This window comes from Solea solea, chromosome 7 (genome assembly GCF_958295425.1).
Source record: "Solea solea chromosome 7, fSolSol10.1, whole genome shotgun sequence".
Classification (NCBI taxonomy): domain Eukaryota; kingdom Metazoa; phylum Chordata; class Actinopteri; order Pleuronectiformes; family Soleidae; genus Solea; species Solea solea.
In genome coordinates, this window is record NC_081140.1 from 20,100,100 (window position 1) to 20,122,498 (window position 22,399).

Here is a 22,399-nt window from a genome sequence, read left to right on the forward strand (position 1 = left end):
TAGAGAGAAGGCGGGATTGAACGGTCAGATTTATAGCAGGAGCAATTGGGGGAAGGATGGGAGGATGGATAACTGACAACTCAATGGAGGAACGGGCTGAAGAAAGATGGGGATAGGAATAAATGAGAGGAAGCAAGAGAGAGAGAGAGAGAGAGAGAGAGAGAGAGAGAGAGAGAGAGAGAGAGAGAGAGAGAGAGTTTTTGAGCTCCTGGTCTGCTCCTGCCTCATTTGGTATAATTGTGTCACGGAGGTAAAGCTGGATGAAGGCGTTCCAAGTCAAAAATGAACACATTTGAACTTATTGTTGAGCAAAAACTGATTTTCTCTATGGACTTTGGTGCAGGAGGGTGAGAGGTTAACAAAGTAACACACGTTTTATGTTTACATTAGATATTATATGTGTATATAATATCTATTTTCTATATAATCTGTCTATTTTGGTCCCTGGTGTGACGCATTCACTGACCCAGTCGTCTTGAAACCTTCTGTCACAATTCTTTTAAATCATGAAGTGATAAAAAAAAAAGAAATGAATATTAAAGAGAAACATTTGGCTTGAGGGAAATTACCCACAAAGGAAAATGTAATTATAAAGGACAATCTTGTGGAGCTGGTGATTTTCAGTTATAGAAATAATTTGACCCTCAAGATTTCCTGCAAATCTGCGAGATTAAAACATTTTGCTTACAAGTCACATGAAACATTGTTGTCAGACTATTTCAGGAGCATAAAAGCATAAAAATGTTGTCTTATATCTTTTCAGATTAACAAAGCAAACACTGTGGATAAATGTGTGTTTTTTACATCTCCAAGATCACACACACACCTTTGCCTCGCTGTTGTGCAACATGACTTAGGGATTAACAAAAGCCTTCTATATTATTCCACGGAGCACTTCGCGCAACACGGGATGTTTGACGTGACAGAGGGCACTTGAAGCAGCTCGGGGAATAAGTGCACAAAAAGGCAATTAAAATATTAAGCAGCAAAGTGCAATCAAGGACAGTCGTTTATTAAGTCAGTGCAAATAATGTGACTTTAATTACTAAAAGAAAACCCTATGAGGTCTAACAACCCATTACACTCAGGACACACTCCTTTGAATTGTATTTTGTACTTTTTCTATTTTATATGAATGTTTAAAAAAATACTGCATTCTCTTGTTTTTCAATTGTTGTAATGTCACTGACTCCAAACTATATTTTATTTTAGTGCCTGTTTTATTTTTTTCTATAGCGTGACAAATCCTAACCTTGACAAATAAGACACAATTGTACCTATTTTTCCAGGTTCCAGGTTCCATGTCATGTTACACGAGATAAACAGACCAGAGCTCTTTGTATTGGATTGTTTTTGTCTTATATTTTATGTGGATAGGTTTCTTTGAAGAATAAATCCCAGCTTGTTTCTGTGATCACATAATTTCCCTCTCTAGATGTTTGTTTTATACTAGAATAAACCGTTTTTGTATTATTCATTAATCTCTGCATCTGTGTAAACCTCCGGAGTTTCTCTAACGAACAAACTAACTAGAATTCTTTTTGTGTTACCATGCTGAAACTTTCCATTTGAACATAGAATTATTTATTTCAACAACATGAAATGAAATAATAAAAAGGAGCAAAGGGACCAGTCCACATGCACTACTGTGTTGCGTAACCTTCACAGAAACAGTTGTTTGTCTTGTGTTAAATCCATGTTCTCGCACACACATCTTTCCTTCCTGCCTTCATTGTATTTCTTGACTCTTTCCACCAAATATTGATCAGTGGAATGGATCCAAAACTCCACAGGGAAACTTTCTACTCCAAAAGAGTCAATATGACCAACAATTTAACACTGAAACAAACTCTGTTGCAAAAGGTACTTAAGACCTTACTAGAAATTACATTTACACTATTTATAACTAAAAACTAACGCTTGGGTCTATATTTTGTTTCGGAAACACCGTTTTCATTTCATTTGCCGAAATCAAGTTTGAGTGAGGGCAGCTTTAACAGCTCAGGTGTGACAATGAAAATGTTTCTGTGGAAGAAAAAGACTCATCTACACTCTTTGTACCTTCTTCATGTATAACATTTATATTCAGACACACAAGCCTGATATTCGCTTTCAGCAAATGCTATCGTATTCGATGCATAAAGAATTAAATGCGGCTTCACCGCACTTCTTGGAGGTGACTTTCATAACATTTCTATCACGACACGATCTAAGAGGACGATTTGGAACATACTCAGACAATCAATCAAATTCAAGCGATCAAATTTACTATCAAAGTACTAATGACATCACATTCCTTTACTGGCAGCAGGTCTGACACTTGCATTTGACTAACTGAGATCAGGTGATCTAGGTGATCAGGTTTGCAAACCTATGGATATTATAGGTCTCTTTGGTGGTACATTTGAGACTGTCATCCTGCTCAGTGATGAACTGTCTTTCAGTGTTTTCCATCACCACCGCCATGTTTGACCGATGAGGTGATAGCCTTGGGTCACGAGCTGTTCTCCTTTTTTTCCTCCGTTTCACATCATGTTGATAAAGGTTTTGCTTTTGTTCCATCAGTCCATTGAAGTTCAATCCAAAACTGTGCAGTTTTCTTCCAGCTGCAGTCTGGCCTTTTTATTTTTAACATTTTAACAGGGATTAGTTTCTTTTGCTGGATCCTCTGTGGTTTCTGGTCCCCAAGTCCCCAGCTCTCGATTGAAACACATAATACCTACATCCTGCCTCTTGCAGAGCATTCTCGACTCGTCGTACATTTTTTTAAAAACCAGCAACCAGTGGCATTCACAGACATTTGGAAGGGCACCCATAGGAAATAAAGTTGCAAGGGCATTTTATAGGGCACTGCATCACTTTTCTCCACTAGAATGCCACTCTTTGAAAAACACTCTGTTTTTTTTTTTTTTTTTAAATATATGAACGCCACTGCCACCAACTTTTGACATCTCACAGAAAACATGGTCACCTCTTATCTCAACATTTTCACTGTAAAGATAAACCTAAAATCTCTGTAATTTGGGTGCTTTATGTTTTAAAGGCAATATCTCACACCTGCTCTGACTAAAGCTAAGATTTGTGTTGTAGACAACATAAAAATCAACTTCTGCACCTCCTCAGACTAGGTCACTATTCCAGCAATTATAACAAATGCCTACATTGCAAGGCAACCTAATGTACTGAGGAATACTCCCAAACAGTGTGGCAGCCATGAATGCAGCCCTGAGGTAGGCTCCTCCCCCGGCTCCACCCACCTGATTAGTGGCTAAATGCACAGCACCTGTCTCTCTTGCTGCTCTTTCTTTTTAGTTTTGCCATTTTTGTTTTGTGCTGTCTTGCTTTTTTTATTTAGTTGTTTTTTGCCATATGTAGTTTTCTTTACTTATTAGATGTTGCTTTATTTGATCCGTTTGCTTGTTTCATTTTGTATATTTTTCAGTTTAGCTGAGCGCTTCCATGCTGAGTGAGCTCCACACACTTGATTTGCACTGTTCTCTGCTGTAAGGTTGGTTTCCCTTTTAGCTACAGCACAGCTATTTTATTTTTTTACTATAATAAACCACTGAATTTGAAAACACATTGCTGCCTGGTCAATCAACTCCAAAGCATGTTTCCTGGGATGATATTCCCCAGGTGCCATTGTCAGCCCCACTCTTTTACCTACTTTAGGTCCTCCAGTCCCACTAACAAAGGCTTTTGAAGGTTAGCAGAGTATCAAGAGTTGCTTTAGTTATGTCACATAATCACAGGCTCAGCGTGGACATTGATATGGAAAAATCTAACATTTATGTGGGTGACCAGGATTTTTGCTCAGCTTCTGCATGTGGATCTCATCACTGCACTTCATTAGTCCCTTATCTTTGGGCTTGTGTCTCCAAACTCCCCAGAGAAGAAACTAGCCTGAGCATGCAGTGGCAAAATTCATCCATAGCAGCAGAAGTTGTGACCTTTTCTGCCAGTGGGCTCTTTAAGCTGGCTAATGATCCATAGAGGAGCCCCGTGGCTCAACCTCTGTAATTACACTCTCACTCTGTTTCTCAAGCTCGCCTATCACTCTCTGTCAGCCTCTTCTCTCTGTCACACTCACACTAACCCCCCTTCCCCCGATCCACTTCTTTCTTTTATCTCTCTCTTTGTCTTTGTTTTCCTCTTTTCCACTCTTTCACCCACCCTCTACTCCCTCATCTCTCTCTCTCCTGCAGATTAATTACACTCTAATATATGCACAGCTCCCCTCCTAGGGAATCCTCCTCCACATCTACCATCCCAACTCTGGGGCTAAATGAAGGAGTCACTTCATTCCCAGCACGAGGCAGCCCACATGGGTGGAGCAGCAGCCTTAAAGAATGAATACAAGCGCAGTTGTCAGTCTGCAGTGTTGATAAAAATGAATTCTGGGAAACAAGATCCTCCACTAACAAGTATCTATCTCTCAGAAACTGTGTTTATGTGACCGAGGATGGATAATTTGTATCTGAATCCAAAAATAACGCTGTCTGAAACCCTGTCAGTCTCTAACAGACCTGCCTACCTCCACAAACCCTGCCTTTAAGTCTTCACAAGTCAGAGAGGGGAACACCACTGATGCAGAGATGAAAGCCACACATTAGCAAAGACATGGCAGCGAAAGAGCAGCCAACATTCACAGTTCCTTTGCTTTGGGGCAGAGCTTAAACTAGAAAGCTAACAAAAGGCCTCGGCTTTCATGGTATATATAGTGGCGTTTTTTCTGTCGCCCAATCAGCTGACTGTTGTGGGCGGAGCCTTTCTAGCTCCAGCTTGACCGTACTGCGTCATTTTATTCTGGTAACCCGAGGGAAGTTTGCCAAAAAAAAATGGAATTGCTGGAGCTGGATATTTGGTACTATTCCCAATAGGTACTGTACAGTTTGGTAACGTACTGTACCAAACTGAACTGTTCCACTCTATGTCATATTTGGTGCTTAATCTCGCTGTGAGACAGTCTTCTCTGACTGGATCACCAAAGTCACAAAACACAAAGTGATGCAATGTTTGCTGCTTTATGCTTAAAATAAAGCAGCAAACATAATCTACACTGTGGAGTGTCGATTTTTATAATTGAGCCTTTCTTCAGTTTTATGTCAGCACACCATAGAACCACACAACCTGAACTATCACTTTACTATAAAAACACAACTTGAAAGTGGGGGCAATGATGGACAATCGATGGATGATGCAGCATTTTCCTTGAAGCGATGAGTGGTCCTGGTTCAGTTACCTCTTCTTTTTAATCAGTGTGTCTCTAGGGACCAGACTCTGACTTCACTGACTGGACATGTCAGGTGTTTGATTCCTCACTTCTTTAATTTTACAGTTGATAAAACTCAGCTCATTGTCGTTTCAGCTTAGATGATCATTTGATTTCAGTCTCACTTTGTCCTCAGCTGTCTTTGCAGCACATCCAAGCACAAGAGTCTGGACTGCTGCTGCTGCTGCTGCTGCTGCTGCTGCTGCTCACTTACCTCAATCCCAGTTCCCAAAAGCATAATCAATGAAGCATAATTGAATTAAAGCTTAGGATGATCCGTGACTGAGCTCTGCTCTGATCTACTGCAGCCTCGTGTCACCAGTGAGTCTCTGAGGGAGGGTTTAATCAGGGCATGTTGATTGTGTTAAGCTTCAGGCTGAAACACACAACTTGGAATTACAACTTCAGGCAGCATATTCCAGCTGAAACAAGTCATACCTGGGAAGTGACGACCTTTGAGTACAACACAAACTCAACCTTTGTGTCTTTGCCATTTGCCCGTGCTCCTCCATTGTTTTTCACAGTTAGTATTTGGTGTTATCCTGGCTTCTGCCCGGTTTATTCTGTCCCTTTGTCCCTTTGTTTGGACATAGGATCCATGGACACTGTTCATTTCCAGACATGCTGTTATTCTTCATACGTCTGCATTGTCTTTTCTTCACTTTTCATGACCTTTGTCCAACATCTGTTGCCATGAGACGCAGCATCAGACACAGTGAGCAGCTTCAGAGCTGGGAATGTAAATCATTCATTATTATTCACCTGCTGAGGATTCCTCACTCAACTCGCTTCTCTCTGGGGTTTGGGACCTAAACTGAGCTGAGTGCCAGCATCTGCCTCTCCCTCAGCATCTACCTCTCCCTCAGCATCTACCTCCCTCAGCATCTCAGCACATCTTCATCCAAAGGTGCAACACAGTGAGCTTCAAGTGCTCCTTTGTGCCAGCTGGCAGTGAGCTGAACTGAAGCTGATGGACAAGGTTTTTGTTACTTTAAAAAGGAGACTGACTGACTGACCTGCAGCATAATGGAGCTGTTTTTGACACTGCCCCACTATATTTCTTCAGGTTTTATTTCTCCACTTATATTTGAATAATTTATTTCAGCAAAATCACGCTCAGTAGATTTTGACAACACTGAGCAATGCGGGTGATTAAGTACGTTGACCTTCGCTGGCACCAGACCACACTCTTAAAGTTTCAGCTCAGCTCTTGAGTTTCTCACCCTTGAATTTTGGCGTGCCTGGACCTGATAACTTGATCTACAACGTCACATGATTGACTTGTGCTAGAGTCCACAGCAGCAGACACGTGTTTTCTTTACATATAAGGCTTTTTTTTTTACATATACAGGAGAACTGCTAGGAACAAAAAACAATTCATCTATTTTCATACATGTCTGTCAACCTGCACCAGGAATCACTGTGGAATAAAAGTTTTTTGTTTTTTTTTTGTAAAACTGCAACTACACTGAAGCACTTTGGGGCGTGCTTCGCTTAAACACACCTGACCTATTTTTAGAGAAGGGATGTGTTAATTCAGTCAGTAATCTGTTCCTGGTTTTTTTTTCTTCTTCTCTTACCCTCCATCTTCTGTCTCTACTCCTCCTCCTCCTCGTTAGATAACACACAAAAAGGAAGCAACAACCTGTTCTCGTCTCTTTTTTGTGTGTCTTTTTTCATGCTTCCTTGTGTTAATAAGGAGAAGAGTCAGACTTGAATACTGATGAAGCTACTCCTCTAATACTCCCATTACACTGTGAAATACTGCAGAGCTGACATGGCTCTTATAATTTGTGGAGTAAAAAAAAATGTACGTCTAACATTACATAAAAGGAAGGTAGATTGTATTGTCTTTGGTATTTTCAGGTCATATTTCATCTGCTGCAGACTGCTGTGGGTCCAAAGCTCTTGGTAGTGTCGCGTCTGAAGTATCTCAAGGTCAATAATGATTCACCATGGTTACATTGGATGAAAGACGATCTGTATATTTTCCTCAGCTTCTTACTCCCCATAACTCAGAATTATGCACATGAACACATTAATTGTTCATTTACGCTTGACAAATCCCAGGTGCAGCATTATCAAAGTAAAAAGAAATCCTGGTTTGTACATCTGTGAAGAATTGTTGCAGATCCTACTTCATAGCATACAAATGACCAGTGCTGGGGTTATCATCAGGTTCAGAAAAATATTCTGTGATAGGCTGTTGGTCAGCTGCACTCATTAGTATGTAATTATACATTTTTATGTCATATCTACCGTGCACATGTCTGTAAAAAGGGGTAACCATGCAACAGTTGCATGTGACAGCATATTGTACAGTGTAGAATACGTGGCTGCTGAGTAACTATGGCATTGATTTGACACAGAACACGTCACAGAAGTTTAAAAAGAAGGATTAGCCTTGGGTAAATCAAAAGAAATTGTTATAAAACGTATACATTGAAGACTTGAATTCAAACATCACTCACTTTAAAGCCACATGTACATGCATGTGCTCTGGAACACCAGTTTGTGTCTAAATGTGTGACACAGAGTTAGCTGGAGAAAAACTGTGACATGGATGAGAGTTCTCACTCCTCTGGAATGTGGGCCACATCACACCATCAGGTGGGAGATGTTCACCTTGACAGTGATCTGCATGAAGACCTGAGGCAGCTGTTGTCATTCATTGTACCAATGTCTTCCATACTGTCACGGGGAAAAAAAAGTTCACGTCTTTTTTTACACGAGTGCTGTGTAGAATTTCGGGGTAATCTATTCAACTTTTCAACAACATAGAAGCACATATGAGTTCTCAGAGTGTCTGTCTCAAGTGTGTGTGGGTTCATTTTTTGCAGTCCTCTGCTGCCAAATGAAATGAACTGAGGGCGAAGACAAACAAGCGACGAGGCCAGGTTGCAGTGTAGTTTGCCTGTTCTGCTGATGAAGTTGGATAAGTGCTGATTTATGTTCAGCGGAGGATTCATAACCTCTCCTTGTCCCTGGAGCACTCAGGGGAATGCTGGTATATAAATCCAATGCTCCTCAACGTCAGAGATTCATGAAGGGAGGAGTTCTGGTGAGAGAACGCGTCAGAAATACTTTGCTTTGAAACTTGTTCACTGAGCCATCTCTTCCCGGGTTCAGCATTTCCTTTAATCTAACAGATCCAAGTTTGAGCAAACGACATTTTCCATGGCTGGGAATGTTGCTGCAGTCCAAAATAGTATACTTGACAAACAGAAATGTCAATATATTTGTTTATTAATATGAATGATTAGCTCAGACAAGCTCAGATTAAACAGGTATGACAAGACATTAACTGAACATCACCATCTCTTCTTATTTCAAGGCACACACACACACACTTACCTGTAACCTCATTATGGAGATAAAGATTCTGGGCAACATTTCCCAAAATTGTATAACTTACTTGTTCCCTACGAGAGAGAGAGACAGAAAGAGAGAGAGATTTCAGTGCAAGGGTGCCTGTCTGTCTCCAGCCTCCTCGGTACATCATTGGATATCCTGCTGAAATGCAGTGAGATGTGTGGCTGATTCAACCCAGATAATAATGAGATAGAAGTTCAAGCTCTGGCTGTGACCTTTTCATCCGAAACTGTTGAGGTTCTTAAATTGATTTAATTAATCCCAGAGTGCTCGACGAGATACGAGCTTCATTAGCTGTAGACACTGACGGATGATAGCGTGTGCTCTCCCTTCTCCTCTTGTTTGTGTCTCAGCAGCTCTTCTTTACCTTTCCCTCCATCATATTTCCATGGTTAGTCTCTGTCATGTTTGTATTTCATCTGTGTTTCCTCACCCCTCTTTTCTGTCAGAGTGCTCGGGCTGCCATCTTTCTCTCTGTCACCTCATTTCTTGTGTCAATATTTGAACTCAAATACCCACTTTGCCTTGTGTGTGTGTGTGTGTGTGTGTGTGTGTGTGTGTGTGTGTGTGTGTGTTGAAGAATTACCTAGGCAGCACCAAGTCCCACTCACTGTGTTGGAGTCGTGTGCATGTGTGTGAAAAGTGTTTGAGGGGTAGTTGTCCTCAAGGAGTAGCATCATAGCATCATGACGTGTTTACGGGAAACTGTCATGCACCGTCGTTAGTTTTAGTTCAGTGTCACTTCCTGTTTTTTTTGTGTTAGTTAGTTTTAGTTCAGTGTCACTTCCTGTTTTATTTTGTGTTAGTTAGTTTTATTCCAGTGTCACTTCCTGTTTTATTTTGTGTTAGTTGGTTTTAGTTCAGTGTCACTTCCTGTTTTATTTTGTGCTAGTTAGTTTTAGTGCAGTGTCACTTCCTGTTTTATTTTGTGTTAGTTAGTTTTAGTGCAGTGTCACTTCCTGTTTTATTTTGTGTTAGTTAGTTTTAGTTCAGTGTCACTTCCTGTTTTATTTTGGTAAGGGGTTTTCTCTTCTTCCCATGAGCACCTTGTCTGTCTTGTTCTGTGTCTCGCCTGATTCCCTGATTGTTTTCACCTGGTGCTCCTTCCCCTCACTCCCTACATATACTCGCTGCGCCCACTTTCTGATGCCAGTGCTCTTACGTGTGTTGTCAGCATTCATGCCACTTCACCGAGAGTCAGAGATCTTTTGTTATGTTGGTTTAGCTTATGTTCTTGTTTGTTTTCTCAGCCTTTTCAAGTCAAGTTTAGCTTGGTGTTTAGCTTTTTCCTGAGCTGGTCCTGCTCACTTTTTGTTTGCTGGTTGAAGGAGCAAATAAAGCTCTTTTAAAACCTTCTTCTGTGTCTGGCCTCATGCATTTAGGTCCAAGAATGTGAGAGTTTTTAACAGAAACCTGTTGAAAACAACAAAGTAAAAGATGTTGTGTGCATTTGGCACAGACAAGTCGTTACTTAAGCACGTCATTGTATTAGCAGGAGAACTCAGGTCAAAGTAATACAGTACATGGTGTGAACTGGACATCATGTGGACCTTCAGTATAGGCCAGAGGTGGAGTACTGAAATATTCTACTCTAGTAAAAGTACCACTATTCTGATACAATTTTACTTACTTTACTTCATCATCATTCACCTGTCCTCATCATTCGCCTGTCTGTCCTCATCACTCACCTGTCCTCATCATCATTCACCTGTCTGTCCTCATCATTCACCTGTCCTTATCATTTGCCTGTCTGTCCTCAGCACTCACCTGTCCTCATCATTTGCCTGTCTGTCCTCAGCACTCACCTGTCCTCATCATTTGCCTGTCTGTCCTCATCATCATTCACCTGTCTGTCCTCATCATCATTCACCTGTCCTCATGACTTACCTGTCTGTCCTCATCACTCACCTGTCTGTCCTCATCATTCACCTGTCTGTGATGCGATTCCCAAACATTTTTAACAACCTGTGGATGAAACTTCTGCAAACTGCAGCTTCAGTGCAACTCACTGTTAATGACGATGATGTGAGAAAAGTGATCTCAGGAAAATCTCAGCAATACCACAAAGTGATGAATTCTGCATAAAGAAGCCGACAATACACACACATACATATTCATAAGGAAACGTCCACAAAATGCACATTATATAGAATGTAAATGAATGTGAATTAATTTTCCCTTTATCTTGTCAGTGCCACTTCAGTTACGTTCTCCCCCCTCCCTCGCTCTCTGTGGATTTCCTTTTCCTTTCATTTTAACCCCACCCCCCGATTTCTCTGGTGGCTCCTTTCCTTCTTTCTCTCTCTCTCTCTCTCTCTCCTCCACCTGCCAATCCAACATCTGTTCACTTTGCATATTTCTCAATTGCTCCCAGAGTCTAAAATTGCCAACCTTATTTTTATCTCCTCAAACTGTAGGTTTCTTAGGCAACTGCACCAGGTGTCTCTTAATGTTGCTTTTCTCTATGGACTTTGGTGTGAGAGAGTGAGCGGGTTCCATTCTGGAAAAGCTGTCCAAAGACAAGATAAGGCAACCTTTAAAAATCAGTTTTTGTCTGATTGTTTATTCTGGTATAAAACACAATTAGTTCAGTTTAGTTTTTTTATCTTCCCCTCCTGTGTCTCCTGTTCCGTGTCATACTCTTAGACTGGTTAAATGTGCCTGATTCCACCACCTGCAATATCTGCCATGAGGCCAAATCCACCTCAGTCTTCATCTGTTAACTGTTTAGTTTCAGCTGTACAAGTCTCACAGATCCACCGTCTGTGCTCCACCACTCTCATTTACTTACACGCCTTTTAGTCCGGACAGTCAAAATCTCATTCCTTGTCTCATTCAAGTTTATATCTACCACACTACATTGGCTTAAAATTTCTTATGGCTTGGTCATTAAGCATAGTAAAGCAATGAGTAGCTGACGAAATACACCTGATGCAGCCTAAACTCTTTTTCTTGGCCCTCTGCTCCAACATCAGAAAAGAGGAAGTCCCTGTCTATAGTGGAACAGGGAATTTTGTGTGTGTAGGGATGTGCTCCGGTCGTGTAGGAAGTACTGAACGATTCATTCTTTTAGAGTCTTTTGGTTCAGTTACACCATAAACAACTGCTTTACAAGTCACTAGATGTGTGTGTGTAAAATGAAGTCACGGTAGTTTCATGCAGCCATGCTATGATGACTATAGTAATGGAAAACCATACCCAACCATGTAGAGTCCAGCTATGCCGTGCCGTGCCAGGACTGTGTAGTGGAAAAGCTTCATGGTTGAACTTGTTGATGAGGAGAAACTGGGCCGGTGAATCACTGCCTGCACATCACTCAGCCTCTCTCTCTCTCTCGGTGCTGAAACAAGCTCACTTCTCCAAATTATGTTGTCGTGCTTTACAGTGTGTAGCACCAAAAGCTGTTTACCAGTGAATATCTTAATCTGTGGCCCTCAAACCTTGTGTTGATCTAACTCATTAGCACCATTATTACCCAGCCTGTGGCAGAGCTGGCATTTTTCCTCCACTCTTCTTCATCTCTTCTCTCCATTTCTCCCCAGTATCCCATCTGCCTGCCTTCCCCCGCTCTCACCAGTGTCCCTCTTGGACACTTGGCACCATAATCCCTCTTTTTCTCCATCTTTTGCACTGAGGCAAAACTTCCTCCCTCTCTCTCTCTCTCTGTCTCTCTCTGTCTCTCTCTCTTCTCTGCCACTTGCAGGATGTTAAGCTTTTCTCTGAAGGGTGGAATGGATGAGAGGGAAGAGGGGGGATCAAATGAATCACAGAGAAAAAGGGGGGAAAGAAAGATGAAGCAGATGCCTCTATTCCAATAAAAGAGTAATGAGCAGAGCAAACCCACCATAACACACACACACACACACACACACACACACACACACACACAGCAGGCTGTGCTGCAGTTCTAGAACAATGGAAACACCTGGTAAAATCCTTCATGTATTCTCTTTACTTTTACCCAAAAAGTACTACGGTATGAGCCTATGTGTGTGTGTGTGTTTTAATCAGTTTTTGGTACGACATCCTTTTGCCATCACAGTCACAGTTTCTTCTCTCTCCCATGTATGTGCGTTCACAGGGGAGTTTCCACGAAGGGTCGCACGTTTCCCGTCCAGGTTTGTCTTTTTTTACATCTCAAACTTTGCATAGAAAGTGGCGTACGCCTTCTTTGTGTGTATGCAAGCTTTGTAAATGAGGCTCCAGGTTCTTTTGCCTCCTCAGGAAACAAAAGAGGAAAAGAAAGGTCAGTACACACAACTGAAAATGTACAGAAAGTATAATATAAAATGTGCGCACCCAAATTAGTAATCATTTTCAAAGGATAAATGAATAATAACGCAAACTCAAACCACTGTGTTTGATTTGAACATAAGAAATATTTTCTATCTATCTTCTACATCTAAGACTGTGAATGAATGAGTGTTTCTTTCTGTGTGTGTGTGGGTGAAATATGATTGTGCAGTCCCAGGTGATTCACCCTCTTTTACAATTTATGTATTTCAGCCACAGCCTCATTTTGGATCCTCCCAGATGACAGACGCTATCCTATCCAGCCAAATAATCCCATTATACATGCACGCACACGTGCGCGCACACACGTACACACACACACACGCATTCACACATGCCTCATATCAGACACACAAGATGCCGCCGGGGGCTTCAAAATCCTTCAGAAATGGACTGAGCGGCTAAATAGTTTCTCCCATGCCATGAGATAATGCACATAAAATGCTCAAAGGCTCCACACACACACACACACACACACACTGTAGCTACATAAACACACAAACATCTAAACAATTTCTCTTTATTGTAGCCCACACACACACACACACACACACACACACACAGAGTCAGGCAGTACTGTTGCCTCCAAACACCCAGCAGCAGTTAACCAGGAGTTTAATTATCACTGCTTCTCTTCTGAGTGTGTGAATCAATGTTTTTTACACAGGAAAGACAAGTTTTTTTCTATTTTTGTCAGTTCAAGTTGTTTAAGTGTGTCTGCATGAGGTTGTGACTCCTAGTCTCATAGTCTCACATACAGACTACATGCTGTGGTCACATCCATAGAAGTGTAAAAATAGCTGTTCCACTGCAACCAACTGAATACCTTTTGTAAACTCCATAAAAGAGGACCTGCTCCAGTGACAGGCAGTAAATACTCCAGGTAACATATTTAGATATTTACATCCTAGAAGCATCAAATCATTGTTGGCCTCTCCTCACATCTTATTGAGGATTTATTTAAGTCAACTTTATGAAAGTTGTATTAGATGTTTTGTCCTGATCATGTTATAACATAGCTATTATCTATGATCTTTTTAATTCTTGGATGTCCTTACCGGCATTTTGCTGCTGCTGCTGCTGCATCTTTACAACAGATCCAGCACGAAAGTCGTTTGTTGCCTCTTAAATAACCTAAATATAAACTCTTCATAAACACTTTACGACGGTAGTCTCGTTGTAAAGTGGTGTCCATTTTTGTACAAAGACAAACAGGGTCCAGTAAAAAGACAAAACTGACTGGATCAGCTGTCTGTGTGCACACATCTCTGATACCTCTGTGGAAAGCTGGGAGCATTATGGGATGTCTCTGTGCTATTGCTCCTGTCTTAGTCCATTTTGTCTGTTCTTTAGTTCCTGAAATAACCAAACACCAACCATTTATGTCCATGGACTGACAACTCTGCACCTCTTCTATTTCTGCTTGGGTAAAAACCACAAACACAAGCATAAATAAAATATATGAAATCATTTACTGAGTCAGCAGAGGCTGACAGGGCATCACGACTCTTATATTTGGCCATGGAGGAGAAAGTATCTAAGTTTGGAAATTGTGCAAAAACGATATGTAAAAGTTTTCAAGAGAACACGGACACACTCACCCCCACCCCGTCCTTTATTATTGTTACTTGTTTGGTTTTCCATTTCAATCTTCTACCTTTGCTGTTCATTTTAACCTTCATGAATGTGAGTGCAAAGCGATTCATCAATAAACTAATTTGAGGAGGACAAATGGATGGAATAGGGAGGAAAGGGTGGGATGTAATTGTGAAAGCATTTTCACATTAAATAATATCTATTATAATAATATCAGCGCACATTGTTAATTGAAAGTGCGGTTGTTAGGAGAACATGTTATTGAACAGACTGGGCTATTTTCACATTAGCTCCAAGAGAAGGCTATTATGTTCATTCATTTCCAGTAAGAATCCAAAGAAAAGCCTGATTCAGCTGTTCTATAATATGGCAAAGTGGTAAAGACCAGGCTCCTATTTAAATGAATGGAGAGACTTATAATGGTAGGGGGTGCATATAAACTCCATATGTGTAATCATGAGGCAAATCAAAAACCCAAGAGTTTTCATATGTATGTTCCCTACAGGGTAATCTTCTTTATGCAGCACACCAACTGGCTCCCTCTACTCAACACTTGAACTAAAGAACTAATAAACTATCCATAATATTAAGTAGTAATAAAGTATAATTTCAATTTGAAGAAATATTTCAAATTAAATGAAATGTTTTTGTGTTTGTGTTTGTGTTTAAATGTTTCCCAAAATGAACCACACCACTGAAATGTCCTCCGTCATCACCACAGCGAACATTTAAATCCTCCTTAATGATTGCGGAGGGCTTCCCCTTCATTTTTATCTTCAAAGTAAACAGGCCTGAACAAAATAAGCTTTTGGAAAATAAAAAAAAAATCATGCAGAGCCAAAACTCAGAATCCATTTTTAGAACACTTGCCTTGGGACAAGTTACCATATTAAACCTAAAAGTGTTTTTCAATTGCAGATGTAGCTTCTGTTGCGCAGTCTACTGCTGCTTTACAGATGTGTTTTGTACAATGCATTTTGTACATTTATAAATGTTGATTCACTTGTTATTATAGAGAAAGTAGTATGGAAATGAGATGAGAATCAAGATGAACATATTTGTTATTTATCAACATAAAAAAATGAAGTTAGACAGCCTGAATTATGAGAAAAGAAATCTGATGAGCGGGTACATCACTGGAGGCAGCAGATCAGTGTCAGTCATGACTGACTTGAATTGCTATTGTTGTCCCAAAAAACTGTGTGTAGGCTATTTTTAGGCTGTTTTTCTTCCATTACGATGTTTAAACGTACAGTATATACAAAGAATGAAAGAAAGAAAGAGTGTTGTATTTTTTTCAGCACAACCTAGACAATCTGATAAAAAAAAGAAATATTTTCACCAACTATATAAACACACCTGAACAAAAAGTACTAATTTTTGTTTAAATCCAATTGAATTGTGACATTTGGAAATATGTCACAGTTCAATGTTCGCCTGGCTCATTGTTATGAACAAAAATGAAAGAAAGAATTGTATTTTTTGTGACTTCTGCGCAATTATTGCTACTTTATGTCACGAAAAATTTCATATAAAAGGAATCATAACTTTGACATGTGACCTATAAACACATACTCGCAGGATGTCCATATAAGGAGTTGTGTATTATTCCCATAGCAATTTATCAAGGCTGCACCTGTGGCACACATCTGGGCCTCAGGTGCAGGTGCAGGTGCACTAAGGGTTAAGGCATACATGTGATTTGAATGGCTTATGCATGAAATGATGAAGAGTAATCTGTTCTTGTTTGAATACTTCAGTATACAAAGATCTCACCAGTGACTGCATCCTCTTGCTGATGACACGAGCTGCTGTTAGTCATCCCGGAGGCTTCTCTGTTTTTTAATTCCTCAACAGGAAATGTGGATGAGGTGAGTGACTAATATGCATACGCCTTCAGGGAGACCCCGTCGCACACTTGTTTCTCTCCGGGATCTCATTTGAATGACAGCTCCACCTGCTGAGCCTCCTACGTGAGAGTGACCGCGGAGAGAGACTTTGTCACTGGGAACGTTTCATTACAGGAGACTTGAAAAGGCAAGCGGCGCCAAACAAACGCCTCCACCTTCACTGTCACGCAGTCTCGCAATTCATACTCCCACAGCTGCTGCGGTCTCATTAGATCATCTGACTGAGTTTGAATATTGAGTTAATCATACATTTATTTATGTAACACTAAATAAAGGACGGAAGTGAGGCCAAAACCCCTCAAAAGACATGGAAATGGAAACATGGCTGCCAGGAGCAACAGATGACAGCCATGCACTTAACAACAAAACTTGCCAAAATACATCTGCACCAGCTTTTAACATCCGTCTTCTGTGATCTGATTACAGGCTTAAGTGGGACCTTTCACACCTGGCATTAAGATGGATGCGTCTCCTGTGACCACATATAATCTGATCTGGCATTCGGACACTTTATTCAAATGCACGCTGAAGTCCTGACTGTCTGAAAGAACAAAATAGTGTTTTTTTAATCTGATTGAACAGATTGTACGGATGTGTCCGCTGTCTGTGTGTTTATATACTGTGTGTGTGTATGTGTGACGCACAGAGAGAGAGAGACAGAGAGAGAGAGACAGAGAGAGAGAAGCTTAAGTGAATCAAAGCTCCTCCTGCTTGGTTTTTTGTTTGCAGGGACACAGCAGCCGCTGTTTCTGTGCCGCCTTGTTTAAAATGTTTTTTTTGTCACTGAGGTTAATCTGAACAAATGATTCACAAAGAGTCACAAAATAACACATTAGAACACAACTGTCACTTTAATACAAACAGGGTTCCTGCAAAATAGGCAGGAAACAGGTGACTAGTCTAGTTTGTTTACTGAAAAGTGAAAGTGAAGTTACATTTATATAAAAAAAAAATCTAATATTATTCCTGCCCACTGGTTTCCTGACCAGCAGTAGAAGTCTACACAATATTTCCCAGACTTATAAAACATGTACTTGTTGACTTTTAAAAGTACCAAACACAGAATTGAGCATAAGCATTTGAGATCAATTTGAAATCGCATGTGCTTGCCAACATGGATAAAGATTGTTACAGAAAACATGTAATATTATGTATGCATAAAATTATTCTAGAGTCCAGGAGGAGCACGACTTTCTTTAAGAGTAAAAGTGGAGGGCTGTGTTCAGCCGGATGCTTGGAACTACGTGTTACTGTTGGTGCCTATATCGTATGAATTTATAATTACAACAAGGGAGGTTGTGTGAAGAGCACCCTGAACTCAGAGTAAACAAGTCATGAATATGATAAGGGAGCGTTCAAGTGACTACAGTAAACAACACCATTCTAACGCAGCACATTTACTGTAGATACAGGGTTCAGACACAAATGCGACAAACAGACCAACTCCCAAAACAGAGACTATACTCTTCTAACATCTTGTTAAAGGTGTTTATTGCACTTTTAAGCTTTTGTCTCCTAAGACACGAGGGACACATTCTCTGTCCACACTGAGACATTAAATATCTGTCTGCAGACTTTGTTCACTGCAACAGACCAGGCCACTCACAGCTGATCACATGACACAGACATGTTACATACATGTCACACACATGTTACACCGTGAATGTCAGTAAACACACACACACACACACGACAGGTGATGAGTGAAGAGCAGGAGGCTAAAAACATGGACTTTTGGGCAGTTCACTGGTCAACAGATGCAACAGCCAACTGGGATTTGTTCCAGTTTTCATGCTGGCCAGGACGCCACTGTGTGTGTGTGTGTGTGTGTGTGTGTGTGTGTGTGTGCACCTGGTATTCCTTATGTTGTGGGGACCTAAATCTGTTTACACAGTCACATCAAGGGGACTTGTCTTCCTTATGGGGACCTTTTGTCAGAAATGGCTGCATTTTTAAGGCGAAGACATGTTTTAGAGTTAGGATGAGGTCAGGGTTAGGATTAGGATTAGGTCAGTAGTAATTATGGTTCAGGTTAGAGAAAATCTCCAGGAAATGAATATAAGTCAATGTCCTCTGACGTCATGGAAACCAGTGTGTGTGTGTGTATTGTTAAGACTAAGTGTGTGAGATAGGGGCTGTGCATGTGAGTGATAAGAAGTGCATGGGCTTTGGGATGTATTGTAGGCATCAACATAAATGGATGTGTGCACTGCTTTGTGATTGTGTACGTTTGCAGAATAATTTTAACATTGTGTGTGTGTGTGTGTGTGGCAGGTAGCTCATTTCAGCTGTCCACAGGGTGAAGAACGCACAGCAGTCTAGCCGCCCACACTCCACCTACATCTCTCTCTCTCTCTCTCTCTCTCTCTCTCTCTCTCACTCACACACACACACGCACACACCCACACACACTCTCTCTCACACACACACACATACACACAAATATAAATAGTCTGTTACTGTGAGCAGACAGATGGACAGGAGCTTGCTCACTGCTGTCAACAAACAAATCAGACTGTACACCTGAATGCGTATGTGTGTGTGTGTGGTTCAGTATAGAACCTATTAAATAAGTCATGGAGGGAGTCACAATGGAGAGCTCACACACACACACACACACACACACACACACACACACACACACACACACACGCGTCTGTACAGCTATTTTTCTTAGGATTGTGCATTCACTTCCAATCATTTGGACAGCCTTAACAAAGCTTTAAGATAACCTTAAGCTAACCTTAACCTAAGCCCAGTTTAAATCTTAGCCCTAAACAGAACCAGTTCCTGAGAAATGAGGTTCTGCTTCATTGGGACCAGGGAGAGCTAACATATACAAGTGTTGATGAATTCAAAAAAGAACAAGTTTCCCAATGTCTATATTACTTGCATTAACCAGCACTGATTGTGTTAGCTGGCGTTGCCTAGCAACAGTGATCTCAAGACTTTGTCATTGAAACGCCAATCAAGGCTTGTTCAAAACTTCCATTTGTCTGTTCAGATGGTCACTGTGTCAGATCAGATGATTCTAGAGTCATTCAAATCCTTCCTGCATTTTAATGTTCAACCTAAAGAACATAATTAGTCTCCTTTTGTGATGTTTACATATATAATATGTATAAAAATGTGTGTCTGTATGTGTGTGTACAGATGGCATATCATGACTCACTACATATGAATAATAATTAGTTATTGCCTTGTATCGGAGCCCACTTGAAGTCTGAAGATGAAATCTGGCTCTACTCGGGCTGGTATCATGACAGTATCTGCTCATTTATTTGGTTAATCCTAACAACAACAACAATAATAATAATAATAATAATTTCATTCTATTTTCCACTCTTTCTCACACACCTCTCCTAGTTGCCCTCATCATCAGTCGCTCACCTCCATTTATTTCCTACTTTCCCTTCTCCTTTCTCCTTACCCTCTATTCCACGCTACATTGTCCTTTTACATGTTTCCTCTTCATGTTCTCTCCCCTGTCCCCTCCTCTTCCTCTCTGTTGTCTTAAATTTGTCTCTTTCCCTTACTCCTCATTGTCCCCCCTCGTCATCTTCTGTCCCTGCTCCTCTGTTTTGGTGGTTCTGTGTCAGTCACTGAGTGTGTGTGTCTGTGTCTGTGAGCGAGAGCATGATAGATGACAGCATCAGTATTCAACACAGTGCTCCTTCTTTGATAGCCACCCCCCTCCTCTCAGCTGCCCAGCGGAAGAAGTACTGTGTGTGTGTGTGTGTGTGTGTGTGTGTGCGTGTGTGTGTGCGTGTCTTTCCCTCTACACATTAGTAGTCGTCTGCCATCTTCCTTTTCTGTCCCTCTACCCGCCTGCTCTCCTCTTACTTTCTCATTTCTGTCTGAAGTAGCTACACCTCTCTCTCTCTCTCTCTCTCTCTCTCTCTCTCTCTCTCTCTCCCTCACACACACACACACACACACACACACACATTCAAAAAGCTATTATTTTACCGACTACATTGACTTCCATTCTTTTAACCCTGACCCTAGTCTTACACTAACCTGAACCTATACTCCCAATTTGAATCATCGTATTTTTAAGCATAACTAGTTCCTCAGAAAGAAGGTTCTATCTCATATGGACCAGATTTTAACTAAAGTTTGTTATTTTCAAGTCGGGTTTGGAAGACGGAAGCTGCTGACTCAGCGAGATAAAAGAGCAAACATTTTCTTAACATAGAATAGAAATTATGTAGATTTTGTTCTGGTAAATCTTTAGATAACAGGCTTTTTTTTCCATCTGCCCACTGAGCTTCCACTGCCACAATCTTCCTTTAACTTAAGATATATAAAATAACGCACATTTAAAATGGAAGTTTAATTCATTCATTTAACAAATATTTCCTGAAAATGCCTGCTTTACAAATATAAAATAACATGAGATGTTACAATCAAACAGTCATAAATCCTGTCATGATTTGTAGTTTTTTAGTCGGGTCAGATAAATGTCATTTATATGGAGAGGAAAAAAAATAAGGTTGAGGAATCTGCAGGTTTGTATTTAAAATCAGTTTTTGAAACATAAAAAAAAGTCAAGCTTTTCTTATGATAGTAAAAAAATGTTTCTGCTCTTCTCTATCTGAGTCTTGCACTGCTTCCCCTTGAGGTCAGATGTAAGGATTCTTTTAAGTGTCCAATGAAATTTGCCACCAGTGTGACACTAAATCTGTGTCTGCAGAGCCACTGGCAGAATCACTGGGGAGCTGAGCTTGAGCTGAGATGTAAATCTGTGTTTAGTTCTCTTCTCTCTCATCCTCTACTGCAGTAGAACCCTTCAGTCCTGGAAAAAAAAAAAAACAGTTGAGGCAGCAATTTCAGATGAAAATAACAGCATTAGGGGATATTCATGCTCACCTCTATCACTCCCACGCTGCCGCACACCCACCCACCCACACCGCTGCTCTGCTCACTCAGTGTGTTTATGTGCAATTTAAAGTCATATTGCCTCCTGCTACTTGTCAGGTCCCACATAGTCTGCAATCCCACCAAATTCCCCCACTCCCACTCTTGCAACAATCTGGTAACAGGCACATCAAGTGTTCATTGATCCAGGACAAACAAACTGGCTCATTATACCAAAACAACATCATGTAACACAAAGCGTGTATTGAAAGTGGACTAAGGCAGAGATCAGACTGGCTAAAATCACAATTTAAAAAAAAGAAATCTGCTATTTTTAGACGTTGGGATATCCAGATGTTCAGTGAATGAGCTGTGTTTTATTGGTCAGAGCCATCAATCATTTTAATTACATCAAAGCCAAAGTGGTGGAGGTGGTGAGAACCTCGTCCTCCATCTGTTCTTCAAATCAGCGGTATGAGAAACAGAATAGAATATCACTCCATCTCAGTCCATCGTGTGAACTCGTTCATTTCATTCCAGTGGCGTGGCAAAATGAGCCAGTTCAGTTGTTCAGTGGGATTCTCATATGCTGCCGGGGCCAGATGGGGGATGCCATGTCCAAGATCAGCTCCCATGGGTCTTCTCTCTGCAGGGTCAAGCCCAGAACATCTCCAGGGGGAGGTCCACCAGGTGCTCAGATCACCTCAGCTGCCTTATATCAGTGTGGGGAAGCAGCTTATTCTGTTTTACTTTACATACATTTACAATCTGTGTGTTCTGTGTATATCTACTGCAAATTTACTGTGTCAGCAGTTTCAACACACGTATGTAACATATGAAAACAAATGAACATAAGAACCTGAAACAAACAAAAATGAAAGCAAACACACAGTATAAACCTGTTTTTTTATCATTATCATTATTATTATTATTTAAATTATTAACTGCTCAAATAATCACTGATGTTTGTGAGAATTCTGATGTTTCTAATCACTCTTCAAAAAAGTGTTTCATAATTGCTTTGGATTATAGATGTGATAGAATTATAAATAGAAATACAAATAGCATTATAAACCAGGCATAACAAAGAGATTGG